A 19,718-nucleotide genomic window follows, 5' to 3' on the forward strand; every position below is an offset into this window, starting at 1 on the left:
TGGTTCTGGGATCTTAGTGAGTGGGATGGAGGTGGGGTGATTTGCGATGAAATCCACCATAACACGAACTGATTCGTCATAATCTTCTGGGTTTAAGGAGAACAATTAAGTAGTATCCCTCAGAAACAGTTCAGGGGAGGTTGAGGAAGATGAACCCTTTGATCGTTTCTTCTTTGCAATGTATTTCTTGGGAGTTGAAGCGATTGGAGCAGTTTTTGGTGGTGAAGGAGGGGACGCCATTGTTGCAGGATGATGAATGCTTGAAGAACACAGAGAGAAATCAAGGGTTTAAGAGGTATTCGGCGCGTAAACAGGTAAAAATGAATTTTGATTGGTATTTATAGGTAAGGGAAGTGGGTCGGGTCAGTAAGGTAATGATAAGGATCCGAACGAGAAATGGGTCGCATTAAATGTGAAGGACGTTTAGGGGGGCTGATTTGACCTGGGAGGTGAAAGGTGAGGTTTGTTTGTGGCTAAAAATGGAAAACCCAACTGGCGATTCGATGGCTACTTTATGGGGGCGTGCAATCGTGTCATGAAAATCGAGGAAGATAGGGTAGGATCTTCATGAAAAGTAACCGTTGAGAAAAAACGTTTCACCTTATTAACCTTTGGAATTCCGGATGAGTGATTCCGGACAGAGTATGATCCATAGGATAAGAGACCGTGTTCCGGAACATGCTAGTTTTGAAAAGAGGCCCGGAATGAGAAATGATCCGGAGAGAGTTTCGATTCCGGAGTCAAAAAATTTAGTGTCATTTCAAAAAAGATGTGAGATTCCGGAACGAAAATTCAGTTTGATATGAAAAGGTTAGTGATTCCGGAGCAGAGATTCCGGAATAGACATTCAAGAATTTCCGGAGTGAATTTGAAAGAATTTCCGGAACATGTTTGGGAAAGCATTCCGGAGTGAGATTTTAGATAAAATTCTGGAGCAAGATTTGTAAAGCATTCCGGGGTGAAATTTGAGAAATCTTCCGGAGTGAATTTTGAAATGCCGGAGTGCAGAATGCAATACCTTTTCCGGAGTGGAATTCCGGGATGCCAATATGAAGTATATTCCAAGATTAAAATTTGAGCACTATGACAATGTGGACTTTAAATAGAAAACAATCAGGACGAACTGTACAGCTTAAAAACTCAAGTGAAGGTCAGAAATAAAGACAAGTAAAATGATCATATGTATTCAGAGAGAAAGTAGTTTCGAGATGAAAAATTCAGATCGGAACTAATTTTCTATCGAATACGTCTATCAAAGAGAACAAGTCTCTTGAAAGAATTGTGGATCTGCTATCATCATGCCCATCTTGTTCAGAAAACCGTTGAATTTGGTTTCGTCTAATGTGTTAGTAAAGACATCAGCAATCTCATCGTCAGATGGAACAAAAATGAGTTCAATGTTACCATTTAGAACATGATCTTTTATGAAATGGTACCTTATGTCAATGTGCTTTGTCATTGAGTGCTGAATTGGATTGTGGGAAATCGCAATGGCACTTTGAGAGTCACAATAGATAGGAATGCGTTGAGAGCGGTAACCATAGTCCAAGAGTTGAGATTTCATCCACAAAACCTGAGATGTACAGCTGCCAGCGACGATGTATTCGGCTTCGGCTGTAGAGAGTGCAATGCAGTTCTGTTTCTTGGATGACCAACTGACCAAATGACCACCTAAGAATTGACAGCCACCTGAACTGCTTTTTCTATCTAGTTGAAGACCACCATAGTTTGAATCTGAATAAGCTTGAAGTAGGAAGCTCTCATTTGCTGGGTACCAGATTCTGAGACTCTTAGTACCTTTGAGGTATCGGAAAATTTGTTTCACAGCCAAGAGATGAGACATCTTTGGGTTGACTTGAAATCTGGCACATAAACATGTGGAAAACATGATATCCGGACGACTTGCTATGAGATAGAGCAGAGATCAAATCATTCCGCGGTACTTCTTTTCATCAACTGAAACACCTGAAGGGTCGGAAAAGATCTTGTGTCTGAATCCCATTGGTACCTTGGCTGAGGCACAAGTGTCCATTGAGTATTTCTTGAGGAGTTCTGAAATGTACTTCACTTGGTGAATGAAGATTCCTCTGTTAGTCTGTTTGACTTGGAGGCCAAGAAAGAAGCTTAACTCCCGATTCATGCTCATTTGGAATCGACTGATCATAAGTTTAGCAAAGTCAGCAACCATAGATAAATCTGTAGATCCAAAAATGATGTCGTCCACATAAATTTGTACTAGCATGAGATGCTTTCCATTTGATCTTCGGAATAGGGTAGCGTCTACAATTCCTCTTTGGAAACCGGAGCGTTTGAGAAAGTCAGTGAGGGTCTCATACCATGCGCGAGGAGCCTGCTTGAGTCCGTAGACAGCCTTCTGGAGTTTGTAACAGTAGTTCGGAAAGGAGAGATTAATGAAACCGGGGGGCTGTTGAAGGTATACTTCAGTGTCAAGTTCACCGTTAAAAAAAGCACTCTTAACATCCATTTGGTAAACGTTGAATCCTTTGTGAGCAGCATAAGCCAGAAAGATTCTGATGGCTTCAAGACGTGCAACGGGAGAAAGGGTCTCATCGTAGTCGAGCCCTTCGATCTGTGTAAATCCTCTTGCCACCAATCTAGCTTTATTTCGAATAATAACTCCTGCATCATCTAGCTTGTTGCGAAATACCCATATCGTACCGACAATGGGAAGATTCTGAGGAGGAGGCACGAGAGTCCAAACTTCATTTCGGCCAAATTCTGCCAGTTCTTCTTGCATGGTTGTAATCCAGTCAGCATGCTCCAATGCATCCTTAATGGATTTGGGTTAAACCATGGATACAAATGCTGAAAAATGGAATTCATTTTGGATATTTTTAGTAGAACGAGTCTGTACACCAGCATTGGGATTTCCGATTACTTGGTTCGGAGCATGATCCTTTGTCCAAACATGTAATCTTGGGAGCTCTTGTGCAGCCGTCAATCCGATATCAACAGTGGAATTGATTTGCTCCCCCCTGAATGGTTTGAATGTGAGGATGATGCTCCCCCTGAACTTCTGAACCAGAGAGATTGACATCGTCATCAGAAGGGAACTCAAAGAAATTTCCATTTTCATCAATGTTGAGAGGATTGGAGTCATCGAAATCAGCAGCTGCATCTTGGAAGCCATCCACATTTGATTTAAGAGAGGGATGAGCATTCTCCCACTCAACCTGAGAAGGTTGAAATGGTTCGAAATCAAATGGAGGGAGGCTTGGGATCGGACCGGAAACGTTATACGAGACAGGGGCTTCTGAAGTAGGGATTGGAATGAGAGTTGGCCTTGATCAAGATTCCGAATCGAGAGCGGTTTCGGAAGGACCAAAGAGAGTTTCAAAATCATCTTCAAGAATTATTTGGGGGTTCGGAGATCCTGGCAGAGGAGCATCGGGCTCCATAATGTGAGTTGTAATGTGAGTTGGGCCAGAATTCCGAACGAAGTTGTCATCTAAAGTAATGTCAAAGCTTTCTTCCAGAACACGAGTTCTCCGGTTAAGAACTCTATAAGCTTTCGATTTTGAGGAGTACCCAAGGAAGATGGCTTCATCAGCTTTAGGTTGGAACTTGGTAAGTTGATCACGGTTGTTCTTGATGAAGCACCTGCATCCAAAGACATGCAAAAACGAGATTGTTGGCTTCCGACCATTCATTGCTTTGTACGGTGTCATGTTGAGGCGTCGATTGATGATACTCCAATTTTGAGTGAAGCAAGCAGTGGATACGGCTTCATCCCAAAGATAGAGTGGTAGATTTGCGAAGTTCAGCATGGATCGAGCTGCTTCAACAAGAGTTCTATTACGTCTTTCGACTACACCGTTTTGTTGTGGAGTATAGGGAGCTGAGAAGTTATGGTCGATTCCTTTTTCAGTGAGGAATTTCTCAATGGTGGAATTAGTGAATTCCGATCCATTATCACTTCGGATTCACCTAACTGGGAGTTTGATAAGAACTACTATTCCTTTGATAAAGTTGATGAGCTCTGAGGCTGTTTCGGATTTCAGCCTTAGGAAGAAGACCCAAGTGAACCGTGTAAAATCATCAACAATCACAAGAATGTATTTCTTATGATGAAGACTTTCTACTGTGGATGGTCCACAAAGATCAATGTGTAGAAGCTCCAATGGTTCCAAAATTGTCTTTTCGATGATAGCAGGATGACCCTTCTTTTATTGCTTACCACACTCACAAGCAGCACACAAATGATCATTTTCGAATTTGAGAAGAGGTAAACCTCTCACCATTTCGCCAGATATGAGATCATTCATGTACCGAAAGTTTAGATGAGCGGGCCTTCGGTGCCATAACCAGCTGACATCAGGAACAACTTTGGTGAGAAGGCAGAGTTGCGGTTTGCCAACAATCATGTTGATGTCGAGTGGGTACATGTTCTTGTTGCGAAGTGACTTGATTAAACACTCTTTTCGGTCTTCAGTCATTACGTAGCTGTACGTTTTGCAAAATTTCACACGTCGATTTGAATCAGTGAGCTGAGCAACACTTATCCAATTATGTTGTAGATCAGCTACATAAGCCACATGTGAGATAGAGAAGTTTCCATTGGTGAGAATCTCATAACCACGTATTTGAGAGTTAAAATTGTTGCCATACATCACATAACCAGCGTTTGGAGAAAGCTTTAAATCTCGCAGAAAATCTTTCTGCCACGTCATGTGGACGGAGCAAGCACTATCAATATACCATATTGTTTCTTGCTCCGAAGCACAAAGTGCCTGCAAAATTAGTGAGTAATGGAGTTTTTAGGCTCAGAATTAGACTTTGGGACGTAGGCACGGGCTTTAGACTTTGATTGTGACTTAGGAACAACTTTGTGTTTCTGGGTGGTATTCTTTGAATTTTTTGGAAACAGATAGAAGGCTAATGTCTTTTCATTTATCCAGTAGTCATATTCAATGACTTGGAGTTTCGGAACGGTTTGCTTCGGACCTTTGACTTCCGGAGTGTTGGTAACATTTGTAACCTCCGGAATTGTTGTTTCATCGATGGGAGTTTTGAATTTCCACACAAGATTTTTCTTTGAAGATTTTGAAAAAGATGTTTTCTTTGCATTTATGGATTTGCTTGATGACACATTGGTTTTTGAAAGATTTGGTTTAAAAACTGTGCCATCAGTTTTTGCAATAAAAACAGATGAAACAGTCCGAGGAGAAGTGTTTTGGACTGTTGTGACATTCACACGAGATTTAGACTGAGTAGAACTTTCTACTTTCTTGGGTTCTACACGAAAAGGAGATTCAGGTCTTTTGAGGATCTTAGTAGGAACAAAGGAGTTTTGACTATGGGTTGATATATGAGAATTCTGGGATAAACTTGGTTTGGAATTTGCAATGAACCTGGAATTATGTCTAGCCTTAACTTCCTTTTTATGTGCATTTCGAGCTTCTACTTTGGGATCTACAATATCCTTCCTATTCAACATTGGTTTTCTCTTAGGATAAGACGAGGATTTTGAGGTTTGTTCTCCGGATGGATTCCTAAACTCAGGAGTAATGGGAACCAATTTAGTTTTTGAGATGACTAAGGAATCCGATTCGCAAGAATCAGAGGACACACAGCTTGAGACTTCAACTTTATCATCTAAGGATGCCCATTCAATCACACAATTGTTCACGTGATTACTTCTAGGAACATAATCTACACAATTTGTAAGACTGTGATGAAAATCCGTGGTCCGATTCAGGTCCAGGTTTCTCAGAGGCGGAAGAGGCGTGGAATCAGGACACTTGAAAACAATAGGTTTGAACTCAGGAATTAGGGACTCAAAATGGTCTGTAGTCTCAGGAAGTGGAGACAAGGGAGAAATAGGGGTGTCCGAATGTTTGATATTCGGAACCTCTCCTATGAATGTCAAATTTTGCAATTCCTTCAAGGGACTAACAATTGGTTTCGGAAACTCGCTTCCGAGACCAGGTGCTTTAGACCATGGATGATGAAAATTATGAGTCATCCGAATGTCCGCTTCAAGCATGTCTACAGAGTTATGCAAAGCATCTATCTTTGCATTGAGACGTTTGTTATCAGCAATTAAAACATTTCGTTCAGAATAGGTGATTTCACATTTATCTTTCAAAATGATACATTCATCGTTTGACATTACAAGCTCATGTTCTAAAGACTCGATTTTCAATTTTCTATCCTCAAAACGTAACCTAAGACGATTTAGTTCACAGTCCTTCTTCTCACTGGCTTCTATGGCAGACTCATAGGCTTTATAGATGGTGCTCATATCTGTTTGGATTTGGGTCAGATAAGGTTCACAAAGAGACAAATCAAAATTATTATCAGAGATCATAGATTTTACCTGCTGAACGATGCTTCTACCGGGTGGATCATTGGTGGCCATGTAGCAGTAGTGAGATTCAGCAACATCATCTTCATCTTCCGACCCAGAAGACCAATATCCTTCATCACATTCAACCGTTTGTCTTGCCATCAGACACATGTTCCTTCCAGTTACCATATCATCATCATCCCCAGATGACCAATATCCTTCAACATCTCTTGAAACCGTTGTTACAAAGGCTTTTTCACTTTCAGCCATCTCTTGTGCTCTTTGGACGTATTAAGCTGAATACTTGATTTTTGGTTTCTGCAGAGCATCAGCCAGGTAATCTTTAGCAAAATGGTTTGCATGTCCACACTTATGGCATATAATTTTTGGTTTTTTTGATTTGGAACTCTAAGAGGGTTCCAGAGTAGAGTTTGGTTTAGTGATGTTTGGTTTGTAGGCAGGAGGATTTTCCGAAGTTGGTTTAGGTTCCGAAGCTGAATAAGTTTGAGGATTGTTCTGGTGAGGAGCATGGAATCGGTTTTGGTATGGTTTGTAAGAAGGATTGAAATGACGTTTGTACTTCATTGAGAGTAGAGCGAACTCCTGTTGGAAACGAAGTTTAGAGTCCATGGCTTCGGAATCATCAACAAGATAGATTTGTGTGGGTAAGATGGGTGCGGATGTTTGAACAGATGGAACAATGGGTTTGAAAGGATCCGAAGTAGATGAGTTCGGAATGGTTGATTCGAAAGAACTGACAAGAGCAAGAGGACCTCCGGAGAGTTCCCTTATGGTTTGAGCAACATTAGACTCATGTCCTTGAAGTTCATCAAAAAGTTGATAGAGCTTCAACTTTTTCAGGGAACCATTGCTTTGGAGACAAGATTTTACATTTCCCTATCCTTTGCCAAGACTGTTTATGAATTTGAGATTGTACTCCAAAGGAGTTCGGACAATCCCATGAGCAGTCATGTTGTTGACAACGATTCGGTAACGGTTGGAGGCTGAGGCTACTGACTCACCAGGAGTGGTAGTGAAGGTTTCGAAGTCGTTGAAAACTGAGGTGAGGCGCTTGTCTTTCATATTTTCCAAACCTTCAATCAGGTCCCGAAGAGTGTCCCAAATATCTTTGGCTGATTTGCACAACTTGATGTGCTCGAAGAGTGAAGGAGGAACACCAAACACCATTTCTGAGAAAGCAACTTGATCAACGTGGAGCTTCTCGATATCATCTGCAGTTAGAGGAGCTGGGTGAGTTTCATCTTCTCGCATGACCTGAGCAGTTGCATCTCTTACAATTGTTCTTACAGGAACTTGTGGACCTTTTGTGACGGATCTCCAGATTTCTTCACCTTTATCTTTGGCAAGTAAAAATCTTTCCATTCTAACTTTCCAGTGATCATATTCTTCCACAACTAGTAACGGGGCACGTGTAAGGCCACCCACACTATTTGCGATTTGCATTGAAATAATTTGCTGAGGATTAGAAGCAGCCATTGAAGTTTAAGATATCTTCAAGCTAAAGTGGTATATAGAAGAACTTTAATCCTTAACACAGAAATGGTTGAAATACCAAGGTAATTTCAAACCAGTTATAATCTGATCTTATGGATTCAAAGGACAACCACTCAAGCTCTGATACCAATTATGAGAACAAGAGATCTGATTCGTAAGGACAAGGTTTGAGAACTCAAACCTTGAATGAATTCTTAAGATCAATGTCTGCTTGCTAATCAATATTCAAGTCAAGTCTGGAAAGACCAGTCAAATCTTAGATAATATATTCAACAAATGATCAAGTCGTTAAATGAAGAATGAGAATGAATGATCAATGTAAAGCTAATAAATGAAGAACAAGAAGAATGTTTGAAATAACTTAGTGAAAGTGCCAAAAGTTGAATGAAAGATCCGTAGTTGACTTGTATTAAATACTCCTATAAATAGGAGTGAAGGTTACATCGAATTAACTAGAACACTTACAACGGACCGGAAAATAGAAATGTTCCTGACATTCTGATTGTCTAAATACAACAAAAGACTAAGTCCTATGAAAAGTCACATCAATACAAAAACAAATATAATAAATGCACAAGGACAAAATAGTGTAACTCCGGATCAACAACCATTCCGGACATGAGAGTCATTCCGGAATGTCTTCATCTTCTTATCTTCTTCTCATCTGGTCCGGACAGATTCCGGACCACTCTTCACCACTGACTCCGGAACATCTACTCTGGAACACAAGTACTTCGGAACTTGAACTTAGGATTGTTAGATGTTCACTTTCAGGTTCCAACACTTTCGGACTCATGTTGAGATTCAGAATTTGGTTGAAGCTTAAGCCACCCTATAGAGCCTAAATGAGAAGAAGCCTTTCACTGTTTCTCAACAAACAGATGATCGTAATTCAATGAAAATACCACATGAAGACACTTCTGAGTCTCTCTTGACCCCGAACGAAAAGATCGTTGCCCGAGATCAAACTGTTTTTATGTTGATTTATAATGGACATCACGGATTCCCAGAAATATTTTGCTTTATTTTTTATGTTTGGCACACTCTTGCACAAAAATCTGGTCTCAAAATTCCGAATGGTTACTTTCTATTATAAAAACAGGATTGTGGAGACTAATGCTTGGTTACGAACGTGCAAAACTGAAACAGCGGTTTAAAAGGGATAAGATTTTAAATTGGGCGCGTGAAGATCCTGACATCACGCACGTCAGTTACGCCGCCTAACACACGTATAGTTGTCACGTCTTTTCAGGCGCTTTTGCAGGGATACGGAAGCGTCTACAACTGGATTTCTCTCTCCATCAATGACGTATAAAAGGGTTAATCGACGATTGATTTTCTCACCACTTTCAAAATCTCTCATGCAAAAACCCTTTTCTCTCTGTACTGTTCATCGTCGTCTTCAACTGCATCCATGACTGCTTCGTTTGAAACAACTTCTCATGCCGGTCAAACTGCATCAACAGTCATGCTCAGTATCAAACCCAATTAAAAATTGTCCTTAGCTCTGAACACTTCTCGATGCGCTGAAGCTCTCAAACCATTCATCGAGTGCTTAAGGTATTCTGCTCTTGCTCAAGCTTTAACAATGGGGGAATCTGTGCCCTTAGTTCGTCTCTCGAAGGCATATTCATCTACAAACCACAACCCTAACGACGGAGTTATCACTATTGAGATCAACTCTCACAAAACTTCTATCTCGAAGACCCGATTCTGTAGGATAATAGGGTTTACTTCAATAGAGAATCTTGTCGATCCTGAGTCGATTTCTTCAGCCACCATCATGGAGATGTTTTTCCATATGGGATATCTTGGTGAGATCATTCTTCTGTCTAAGTTCAAGAAACCTAACCTTCCACCAATGTGGAATGGACTTTTCACTCTACTTTTCAAGAGTTTTTCAGAACGAGTTACTTGATCAGAGAGTGCTAGTAAGCTGTTATGTACGATCATCTATGGCCTCTACATTGGGATTAACCTTGATTATGGTGTAATACTCTGGGCTCAACTGGTTCAGAGCACACTCTCTACAACGAGGCATTCTGAAATTTCATGCGTATGTTTTTGGTCGATTATTATTAAACGTGCTCTGGTTCATCTTCAAATTGAAGTTCCAGATGACTCTGTACTTGTTGCGATTCCGATCTTACATACTTCAAATTTCATTGTATCGGATCCTACTAAGTTTAACTTTGTTGGTTCAATTCCCCAAGCTATGCTCTTGAATGTTCCTGCTGATAACATAGTGGTAAATGAATACTGGAAGAAGCCCACTTCAGGTGTTCGCCCTATGCTTGATACTCTGCGAAAGGCAATTGACGAGGCTGGAAAACCAAAGAAGGGAGCAAAGCAAAAAAGCAAGGCAGGTCCCTCCGAACCTGCTGCTACTCCGATGAAGAAAGTCAAGAAAGGTGCTCGGAAGCCTAGGTATCTGACTACTGTTCAATAAGCTTCTAAATCTCACACTCATTCCGATTTACAAGAGAGAGACGCAATTTGGAATGAAACTGAAGATACTGCAACAGCTTCGCAACTCATGGTCTCGGAACCTATTTCTACTAAGTTTACTACGAAGGTAACATCTCCGATTCCCACTTCAGTTCCTTCACCATATGAAACATTTCATGTTCCCTCTCCCCCACCTTCTCCTACTGCTACTTCTACATCCATTTCTACACCCATCACTATAGCTACTTGTCCAAATGTATCTGTTGGGGTTTTGCAACCACAGATCTTGGTTGCTCAGAAAACTCCTCTCTACACCAAATCCACCGCAACAACAACCACTACTACAAGTTTGCCTCAAGTAACTGTCAACGTATCTGATATGGGGGCGGATGATTTTGGTGTTACTGTTGGTAAAAGTTCCACTCCAGTCTCTCGTTTAAGGGATGATGATCCTAATACGATTTTTGGTGATGATCGGGTTGACTTTCAAGATTTCCATTACAGCCTGTTCATTGTTCATCAGGAAAGTCATGATGATGATGCACCAATTGCAAAAGGGCAGTTTAAGGACGTCAATCAAAAATTGGATACTCTGCTCGAGTCATCCAAAAGTGAGTATTCCTTTGAGGCTCACAAATCATTAATTGAGATTCTCACCAAGGAGCATGCCAAAATTCTCGATGCCTCTACCAAAGCAGTTGAAAATTCTGAAAAAACTGTTAGGATATGACCGAAAAAGTCGAAAAACTATTTGCTTATGTTACTCAATTTATGGAGGATTTTCGGAGTTCCTTTGATAAGAACACAGCAGCTACGAACAAGGTGAGTACAAGACCGAAAAAGTGAAGGTTCTTTCAGTTCAACTTTCGAATGCCAACAAACAGATTGATGATCTTAACTCCGAAAAGACTGCTATCAAAATTTGTGTCGCACATGTAAATCTTTACTTGCAAAATATTCTAGAGACTCGTGACTCGTTGCTCACTGTCTCGGTTTGACAACATCTCGCTGACAATCTCAAACCAGTGGTCTCCATGCTTAATCGTATTGAGGGTGTTTCGGAATCTGACACTGTTCCAAAACAAAGGGGAGAAGCTAAGAAGCCATCTGATAAAGAACCCAAGAAAACAGCTGGTGATTCTGGTGTCACAACTGACATTTTGGGCTACGAAATTATGTCCATGTGTAATCAAATCTTGTTGTATTTTGTAACCCTAAGTACTATGTTATACATGTTATTCATTCAACAACAACAATTCGAATCAAAACTCACACGTGAAGCCCTAAACGTAATTCAATGCACTACATTCACTCAACTTTGGGTTTGAAACCCTAGCTTCCCGGTTCAAACTTTTATTGGACCAGGATCCTCTTATTGGGCCTAATGGACCAATAAACCCTCAACCTGATCCTTTTGGGCCAAGTATCCACATTTGGGCCCTAGTTGGACCCACATTCATTAAACTATAGTATTTTGGACCATAAGACTCATCATGGGCCTTATTGGGCCTAAAACCCTCTTCTTTAATTATATGGGCCGAAAACCCATTTCTTTTATCATTTTGGGCCATAAACACATATGTGGGCCCAATGGGCCGAAAAACCTCTATTGGGCCCATGTGTTTTCAGTTGCATCTTAAGCCCAAGCCCAATACTCTCTTCTTTCATCCCATCTCTATTCACGGCTTTGTAATATATATATATATATATATATATATATATATATATATATATATATATATATATATATATATATATATATATATATATATATATATATATAACAAATGAAGGGTGGACAAGGGGGTGACACATCATTTTTGTATAATGGTAATCTATGCATTAAGCCCCATATTTCTAGGTCCAAGATTGTTTAACCACCATGTAATAGCCACACTAATCCTTCCCTTCTCCTCCTTAAACTCTCAGGCCTTCCACCCTCCACTTCAAACTTCATTACATTTCTAAATTCTCTCTAAACTCTCAAGAACTCTCTCTCACTTTTACCTCTTCAAAATTCGTGAGTTTGGGTGTGTTCAAGAAGATCACCTCAAGCTTCACACTTGTGGTAAGATCATATAAACTCAAGTTGAATTATTCCATTTTGTTTTAAGGATTTACTATCATAACTACCTTCATTTCGTGTTTAAGCTTCCTCGAACTTCTTAAGTTCGAAAGTATTCCCAAAGGAACACTCCAAGGCCGAAAACACCTTCATTCTCTTTCATTTCCTCACAAAAACGAATCCATCACCAAGGTGAGCTTCATACCCCCTTGTTTTCGGTTTCTACTATGTTTTGGGGGAGAATACAAGTTGGTGTTGTGTTAGATCTAAATATTTATGCATGTATGTGTGTATTTTCATGTTATATGGTGTGAATATGTCATGAAAGCTTGTTAAACTTTCATAAAACTCGAAATAACTACCAAATCATGGTGATATTAGTAAACTAAGATATTTGAAGTAACTCTACATAATGTTGAAAATTCTTAACATGCAAAAGTTACTAGAAAAATAAAGAAATAATACAAAAGGGCCATATTTGACAAATAAACAAAAAGTGAGCCTTTTATGATAACTCACGGTATTGGGAGGACCAAAAGAGTCAATTTTTGGATAAAAATGGGTTTTATGACATTCACAATTGTGTAGGGGTCAAAAGTGTTATTTTTGACAAAATGGGTTTCTCTTGGGCCTTCACGATTTTAATGGGCTAAAATGGTCATTTTTCATAAAAGGGGCCTTATTTGAAAATTCACGGTTTCATGGGTTTAAAATGTAAATTTTTGGCCTTAATAGACTTAAAATGTCATTTTTATCAAAACGGAACTTATTTACAAACTTTCGGTTTTTATTGGGCTTAAAATGTCATTTGAAATGAAAATGGGCATTTATTGTAAATTTTTTGTTTTAGTGGGCCATATAATTAAATTTAGACAAAAGTGGGCCTTTATTGAGAAATCTTGATTACTTGGGCCAAAAAGGACATTTCTAACAAAAGTGTGTCGTTTATGTCATTTTTAGCACAAATCAGACTAAAACGATCATTTTCATAATAAATGGGCTCTTTACGACATTTTTACTCGAATTGGGGTTGACACACCCATAACATGCTTATTGGGCTGGTTATACTCATTACATGCTTATTGGGCTTGTTATACTCATTACATGCTTATTGGGCTTGTTATACTGTGACATCCCCATTTTCACGGCCGGAAAAGACCGATTTTGTTTATGCTTGTTTGAAAATCAGAGTAATATTTTACATAAATGTGTTGCGGAATTTGTTCCCAGTAAAACATGATAAATACGTTATCAAAGCATTTCCGAAGAAATGTATTTTTATTCATTTTTAAAACATTTGGGATGCCATCGTCAATACAGAAACATAAGCATAAACAGAACTTACATTCATTTACACTAGTGATCTACATCTCTTTTAAATCCCTCAGTGTAATGTAACTTCATATCGACACATGTGATACAAATAAACTGAGTGGGTCAGGTTGGGAAACCTGGTGAGTACATAGGGTTTTCAACCCACAATAATATAATTATTATGTTTAAACATCAAACGATCAACTCAATTACCCATCCCCATTATCTTCTTTACTCTTAAGGATCTACCCTAAGAATCAACTATTCCTCGTTCATTCATTCCTAAGGATCATCCTAAGGAATCGGCACGAAGTCCATCGTCACCGGGGTTTAGGCACTAAGTCTGCATAGTCGCCAAGATTTATTCAACAGGCACTAAGTTCGCATAGTCGCCAGGATTTAGGCACTAAGTCTGCATAGTCGCCAGGGTTTATACAACAGGCACTAAGTCCGCATAGTCGCCAGGGTTTAGGTACTAAGTCTGCATAGTCGCCAGGGTTTATACAACAGGGACTAAGTCCGCATAGTCGCCAGGGTTTTGGCACCAAGTCTGCATGATCGGCAAGGTTTAGGCACCAAGTCTGCATTATCGCCAGGGTTTATAGTACACCGTGTGAACACATCGTTCATAACACCTACAGGTTGCGAGCCTGCTAGTGTTCCACTGGACTGTCTAGAATAGTCCGTGGTTGTCATCGATACTCTTCTAGATGAAGGGGACATCATTTGGGAAAAAGGCTTCTCACATCGTCCACCTCTCACCCTTACCTCATAGTCTATATCACCTCTCAACTCATCATACAACTCATATTTCATCTACCCATGTTTTACCCAACATATTTTGTATATATAAATACATATACAGTTTAAATCATATAAAACTTGTATAAAATCTTTCTTCCAGCATAGATAGCAAGTATACAGATAATATGCACACATAGCACGTAATTTATATAAAATACTTCATATCTATGTGTAAGCTGAAAGTAACTATGCACTCACCTGAAAGGTGGTGACTATGCACTCGAACAACGCTTCATTAATCTTAAAACAATTTCCCTCGGACAAAACCTAGTATCATTACCACTAGAGTTTAGTCTAACGTTAACCGCGACTAATTAATAGTCTAGTTATTATTATTATTATATAAGTGTTAAACAAAACTCTATATAACTCATAATAATAGCCCAAATAATTATTTTAAGGTCATAATAATGTTACTATAGTTATTTAAAAGCTATATTAAAAATTGCATAGGCGTAGCTCACTTACAGCGGGTTTTATAGAAAATCAGGCTTCGCTTGGAGCAGCGTTTCCAAACCGAAAGACCCCTTTTTCTCGGGACTCCGGGAGCCTCGAGGCTTCCTTCGGGTGCTAGGGAGGCTCCCTAGTGTTTAAGGGGGTTAAAACCCTTAGAGAGAGAAAGTAGTTTAGAGAGAGAAGGATAATGGTGTGAAAAATCCGAGAAATCTCGCAGCTATTTATAGGCTGCAGGCTTTGGACTACGCTGCGCGTTCAGCAGCACTACGCTAGGCGTAGTTCGGATGAGGGTGCCAGCTGCGTCCAGCTGTCTCGCACTTCGGACTCGGATGGATAAGAACCGACGTACGCTGGGCGTACCCGGCCTCGGACGTGGGGCGCAGAGCGAAGGCGACGTGTTTTCATCTGGTGCGATGCCGTGGGGAGCAAGGGAAGGCTAGGATCGTGCCACGTCATCACAGTTTCGCAAATTGCACACTTAACTTCTAAAAATCATAAGTTTCACATACGAGCTCCGTATTCGACGTTCTTTATATCCACACGTAGGCGGGAACATACTCTACAACTTTCGTTTAGACTCCGTCGGCTAATTTTTATTTATTTTAAAAGTTATATTATTAACAGGCCGGGACAGGATTGGTCCGTTAAAATCTCATAACTTCTTCATCCGACGTCCGTTTTCGTCTGTCTTTTTATCGTTACGCTACTATTAACGAGATCTTCGATTCTCGTTTAGGTTGTGTTGGCTAAAAACCGCTCGATCTAATATTCGAACTTCGGGCTGTACACCACTAAGCCGAAACTTCGAAAAATCATAACTTCCTCATACGAAGTCAGATTTGGGCGTTCTTTTTATGGACGCTCTCGGTTTAACGTATTCTACGACTTTCGTTTAGATCGCTAAGGCTAAAACTCGCTCTATCGTAAATTCACTATTTACGCTTCCCGGTATCGTGTCGGTTCCGTCGCGAAACTTCAACGGGTCATAACTTCTTCGTTATAACTCGGATTTCGGCGTTCTTTATATGCACGGAACCCTTGAGACATATTCTACAACTTGGTTAAGATTATTTATTCTAAATAATCTTTTGTCAAAAAGTCGTTTTCGACCCCTATTATCTCTATATTAACTAGCCCAGATCTACGGGCGTTACAATGATCTCCCCCTTAGGATGATTACATCCCAGAATCATCAACGAAACAGGGCTCACATGATGACTCCATCCGTTATCTCTTCATCCTAAGTGATAACCGTAACTTTGATGTTTCTTCGAACGAGTATCTGACTCTTAGACTCCTTGACTACAGGCGGTGCTCGATCTTGCACCTGTTCCTTATCTCGCATTAGACTCCAAATTATGACCTTCAAGTCACAATCTCGATCCTTACTGGAGACTCCTTCTTCTTCTTGACAAACTTAAGAATAAATTCTTTGATTTCTATAATAGATTGATGTGCCTCATTCTAACGACCTCTCGTCGTATGTTTCAACACTTAGACTCTGGTCTCTTAGAGTCAAATTATAGAACAGAGTATACCTTCCTTCATGTTCTAATGTGATTTAATCACATCGTAGCACGTAGCACTTCTAACTACAAGTTTCTTACTTTAACAACGATCACAATCGCTTTGACTATCTTTTACTTCAATCTTCTGGCTTAAGTCGGATGCTACATCGAACTTGGTTCTCTGAACCTCTTAAGATACTCATCTTGGTCGGACTTGATTTGATTTGACCACTATGGTCGGAATAACAATCATCTTTTTAGTCATTACCGAAACAATGGTAACGACGTACTTGAGTAAAACAGAATCAATTACTAGTTTCTTGGTAACCTTGTGACTTTCCCTGATCCAAGTGCGAGTCCTGTGGTTCCGGTAGTATAGGCCTCTACTACCTTTCACACCTACTCATACTCGTCCCAAGTATTGTCTTGCAACTTTCCAAGTTATTATCACAAAAACAGTTTTAACACATACAAATGTGTCCAAGTAATCACAAAATTTTCCCCTAGACTCTACTAGGACTTCTTCCACGCGTATCTTCAATCATCAATTTTGCTTCAACTCGGTTGGTGGTGGAAATGCCATACGATGGGACAACTTCAGGAATTACGCCAATCGTTCCATCATCCCGCCAATCGAAGGTGTTCTTCGGACGTACCGTACTCCTCTAAAGGTATTGTCTAACATATTCTAAATGCAAGATACCACTCTTACGATATCTTCTGATAGGTGTCATTCACTATCATAAGACTTTTCATTTCCTTTATTTACTCAATTGTCTACGAGTCTTCACCATGACGTTATTTTCACGGAAGCATGCATTCAGTGCATTGAGACGAGAATATAGATAGAGAAGATTTAGACGCATAATCCTCCTTATTACTCCGAAAAGTTACATGCCAGTTCTAATACCGTAATTAAACATTTAGAAATCTGAGCACATAAAATTTCCAGATCCGGTCGGCAACAGACCATAGATCCGATCAAACGATAGCATAAAGCGTCACAAATCATTTAGCACATAAAAGCATGTTAGGCATTTTCCCTAAATAAGCTAGTGCTTGCGTCTATTTAGGTGTACTACCTAAAATATATTAGACACACTCCTCACAATCATCGCTTAGCATTCTAAGTTTAAGTCTAGAAATAAATCTTTATTCCTAGTTCGCTTAAACTAATGCTCTGATACCAACTGTGACATCCCCATTTTCACAGCCAGAAAAGACCGATTTTGTTTATGCTTGTTTGAAAATCAAAGTAATATTTTACATAAATGTGTTGCGGAATTTGTTCCCAGTAAAACATGATAAATACGTTATCAAAGCATTTCCGAAGAAATGTATTTTTATTCATTTTTAAAACATTTGGGATGTCATCGTCAATACAGAAACATAAGCATAAACAAAACTTATATTCATTTACACTAGTGATCCACATCTCTTTTAAATCCCTCAATGTAATGTAACTTCATATCGACACATGTGATACAAATAAACTGAGTGGGTCAGGTTGGGAAACCTGGTGAGTACATAGGGTTTTCATCCCACAATAATATAATTATTATGTGTAAACATCAAACGATCAACTCAATTACCCATCCCCATTATCTTCTTTACTCTTAAGGATCTACCCTAAGAATCAACTATTCCTCGTTCATTCATTCCTAAGGATCATCCTAAGGAATCGGCACGAAGTCCATCGTCACCGGGGTTTAGGCACTAAGTCTGAATAGTCGCCAGGATTTATACAACAGGCACTAAGTCCGCATAGTCGCCAGGGTTTAGGCACTAAGTCTGAATAGTCGTCAGGGTTTATACAACAGGCACTAAGTCCGCATAGTCGCCAGGGTTTAGGCACTAAGTCTGCATAGTGGCCAGGGTTTATACAACAGGTACTAAGTCCGCATAGTTGCTAGGGTTTTGGCACCAAGTCTGCATGATCGGCAAGGTTTAGGCACCAAGTCTGCATGATCGCCAGGGTTTAGAGTACACCGGGTGAACACATCGTTGACAACACCTACAGGTTGCGAGCCTGCTAGTGTTCCACTGGACTGTCTAGAATAGTCCGTGGTTGTCATCCATACTCTTCTAGATGAAGGGGACATCATTTGGGAAAAAGGCTTCTCACATCGTCCACCTCTCACCCTTACCTCATAGTCTATATCACCTCTCAACTCATCATCCAACTCATATTTCACATACCCATGTTTTACCCAACATATTTTGTAGATATAAATACATATACAATTTAAATCATATAAAACTTGTATAAAATCTTTCTTCCAGAATAGATAGCAAATATACAGATAATATGCACACATAGCACATAATTTATATAAAATACTTCATATCTATGTGTAAGATGAAAGTAACTATGCACTCACCTGAAAGGTGGTGACTATGCACTCGAACAGCGCTTCGTTAATCTTAAAACAATTTCCCTCGGACAAAACCTAGTATCATTACCACTAGAGTTTAGTCTAACGTTAACCGCGACTAATTAATAGTCTAGCTATTATTATTATTATTATTATATAAGCGTTAAACAACACTCTATATAACTGATAATAATAGTCCAAATAATTATTTTAAGGTCCTAATAATGTTACTATAATTATTTAAAAGCTATATTAAAAATTGCATAGGCGTAGCTCACTTACAGCGGGTTTTATAGAAAACCGGGCTTCACTTGGAGCAGCGTTTCCGAACCGAAAGACCCCTTTTTCTCGGGACTCCGGGAGCCTCGGGGCTTCCTTCGGGTGCTAGGCAGGTTCCTTAGGGTTTAGGGGGGTTAAGACCCTTAGAGAGAGAAAGTAGTTTAGAGAGAGAAGGAGAATGGTGTGAAAAATCCAAGAAATCTCGCAGCACTACGCTGGGCGTAGTTCGGATGAGGGTGCCAGCTGCGTCTAGCTGTCTCGCACTTCGGACTCGGATGGATAAGAACCGAGGTACGCTACCGTACCTGGCCTCGAACACGGGGCGTAGAGCGAAGGCGACGTGTCTTCATCTGGTGCGAGGCCGTGGGGAGCAAGGGAAGGCTAGGATCGTGCCACGTCATCACAGTTTCGCAAATTGCACACTTAACTTCTAAAAATCCTAACCTTCGCATACGAGCTCCGTTTTCTACGTTCTTTATATCCACGCGTAGGCGGGAACGTACTCTACAACTTTCGTTTAGACTCCGTCGGCTAATTTAGAATTTATTTTAAAAGTTATATTATTAACAGGCCGGGACAGGATTGGTCCGTTAAAATCTCATTACTTCTTCATCCGACGTCCGTTTTCGTCTGTCTTTTTATCG

The sequence above is a fragment of the Lactuca virosa genome, chromosome 5 (assembly GCF_052849685.1).
Source record: "Lactuca virosa cultivar CGN04683 chromosome 5, Lactuca_virosa_CGN04683_v6, whole genome shotgun sequence".
NCBI lineage: Eukaryota > Viridiplantae > Streptophyta > Magnoliopsida > Asterales > Asteraceae > Lactuca > Lactuca virosa.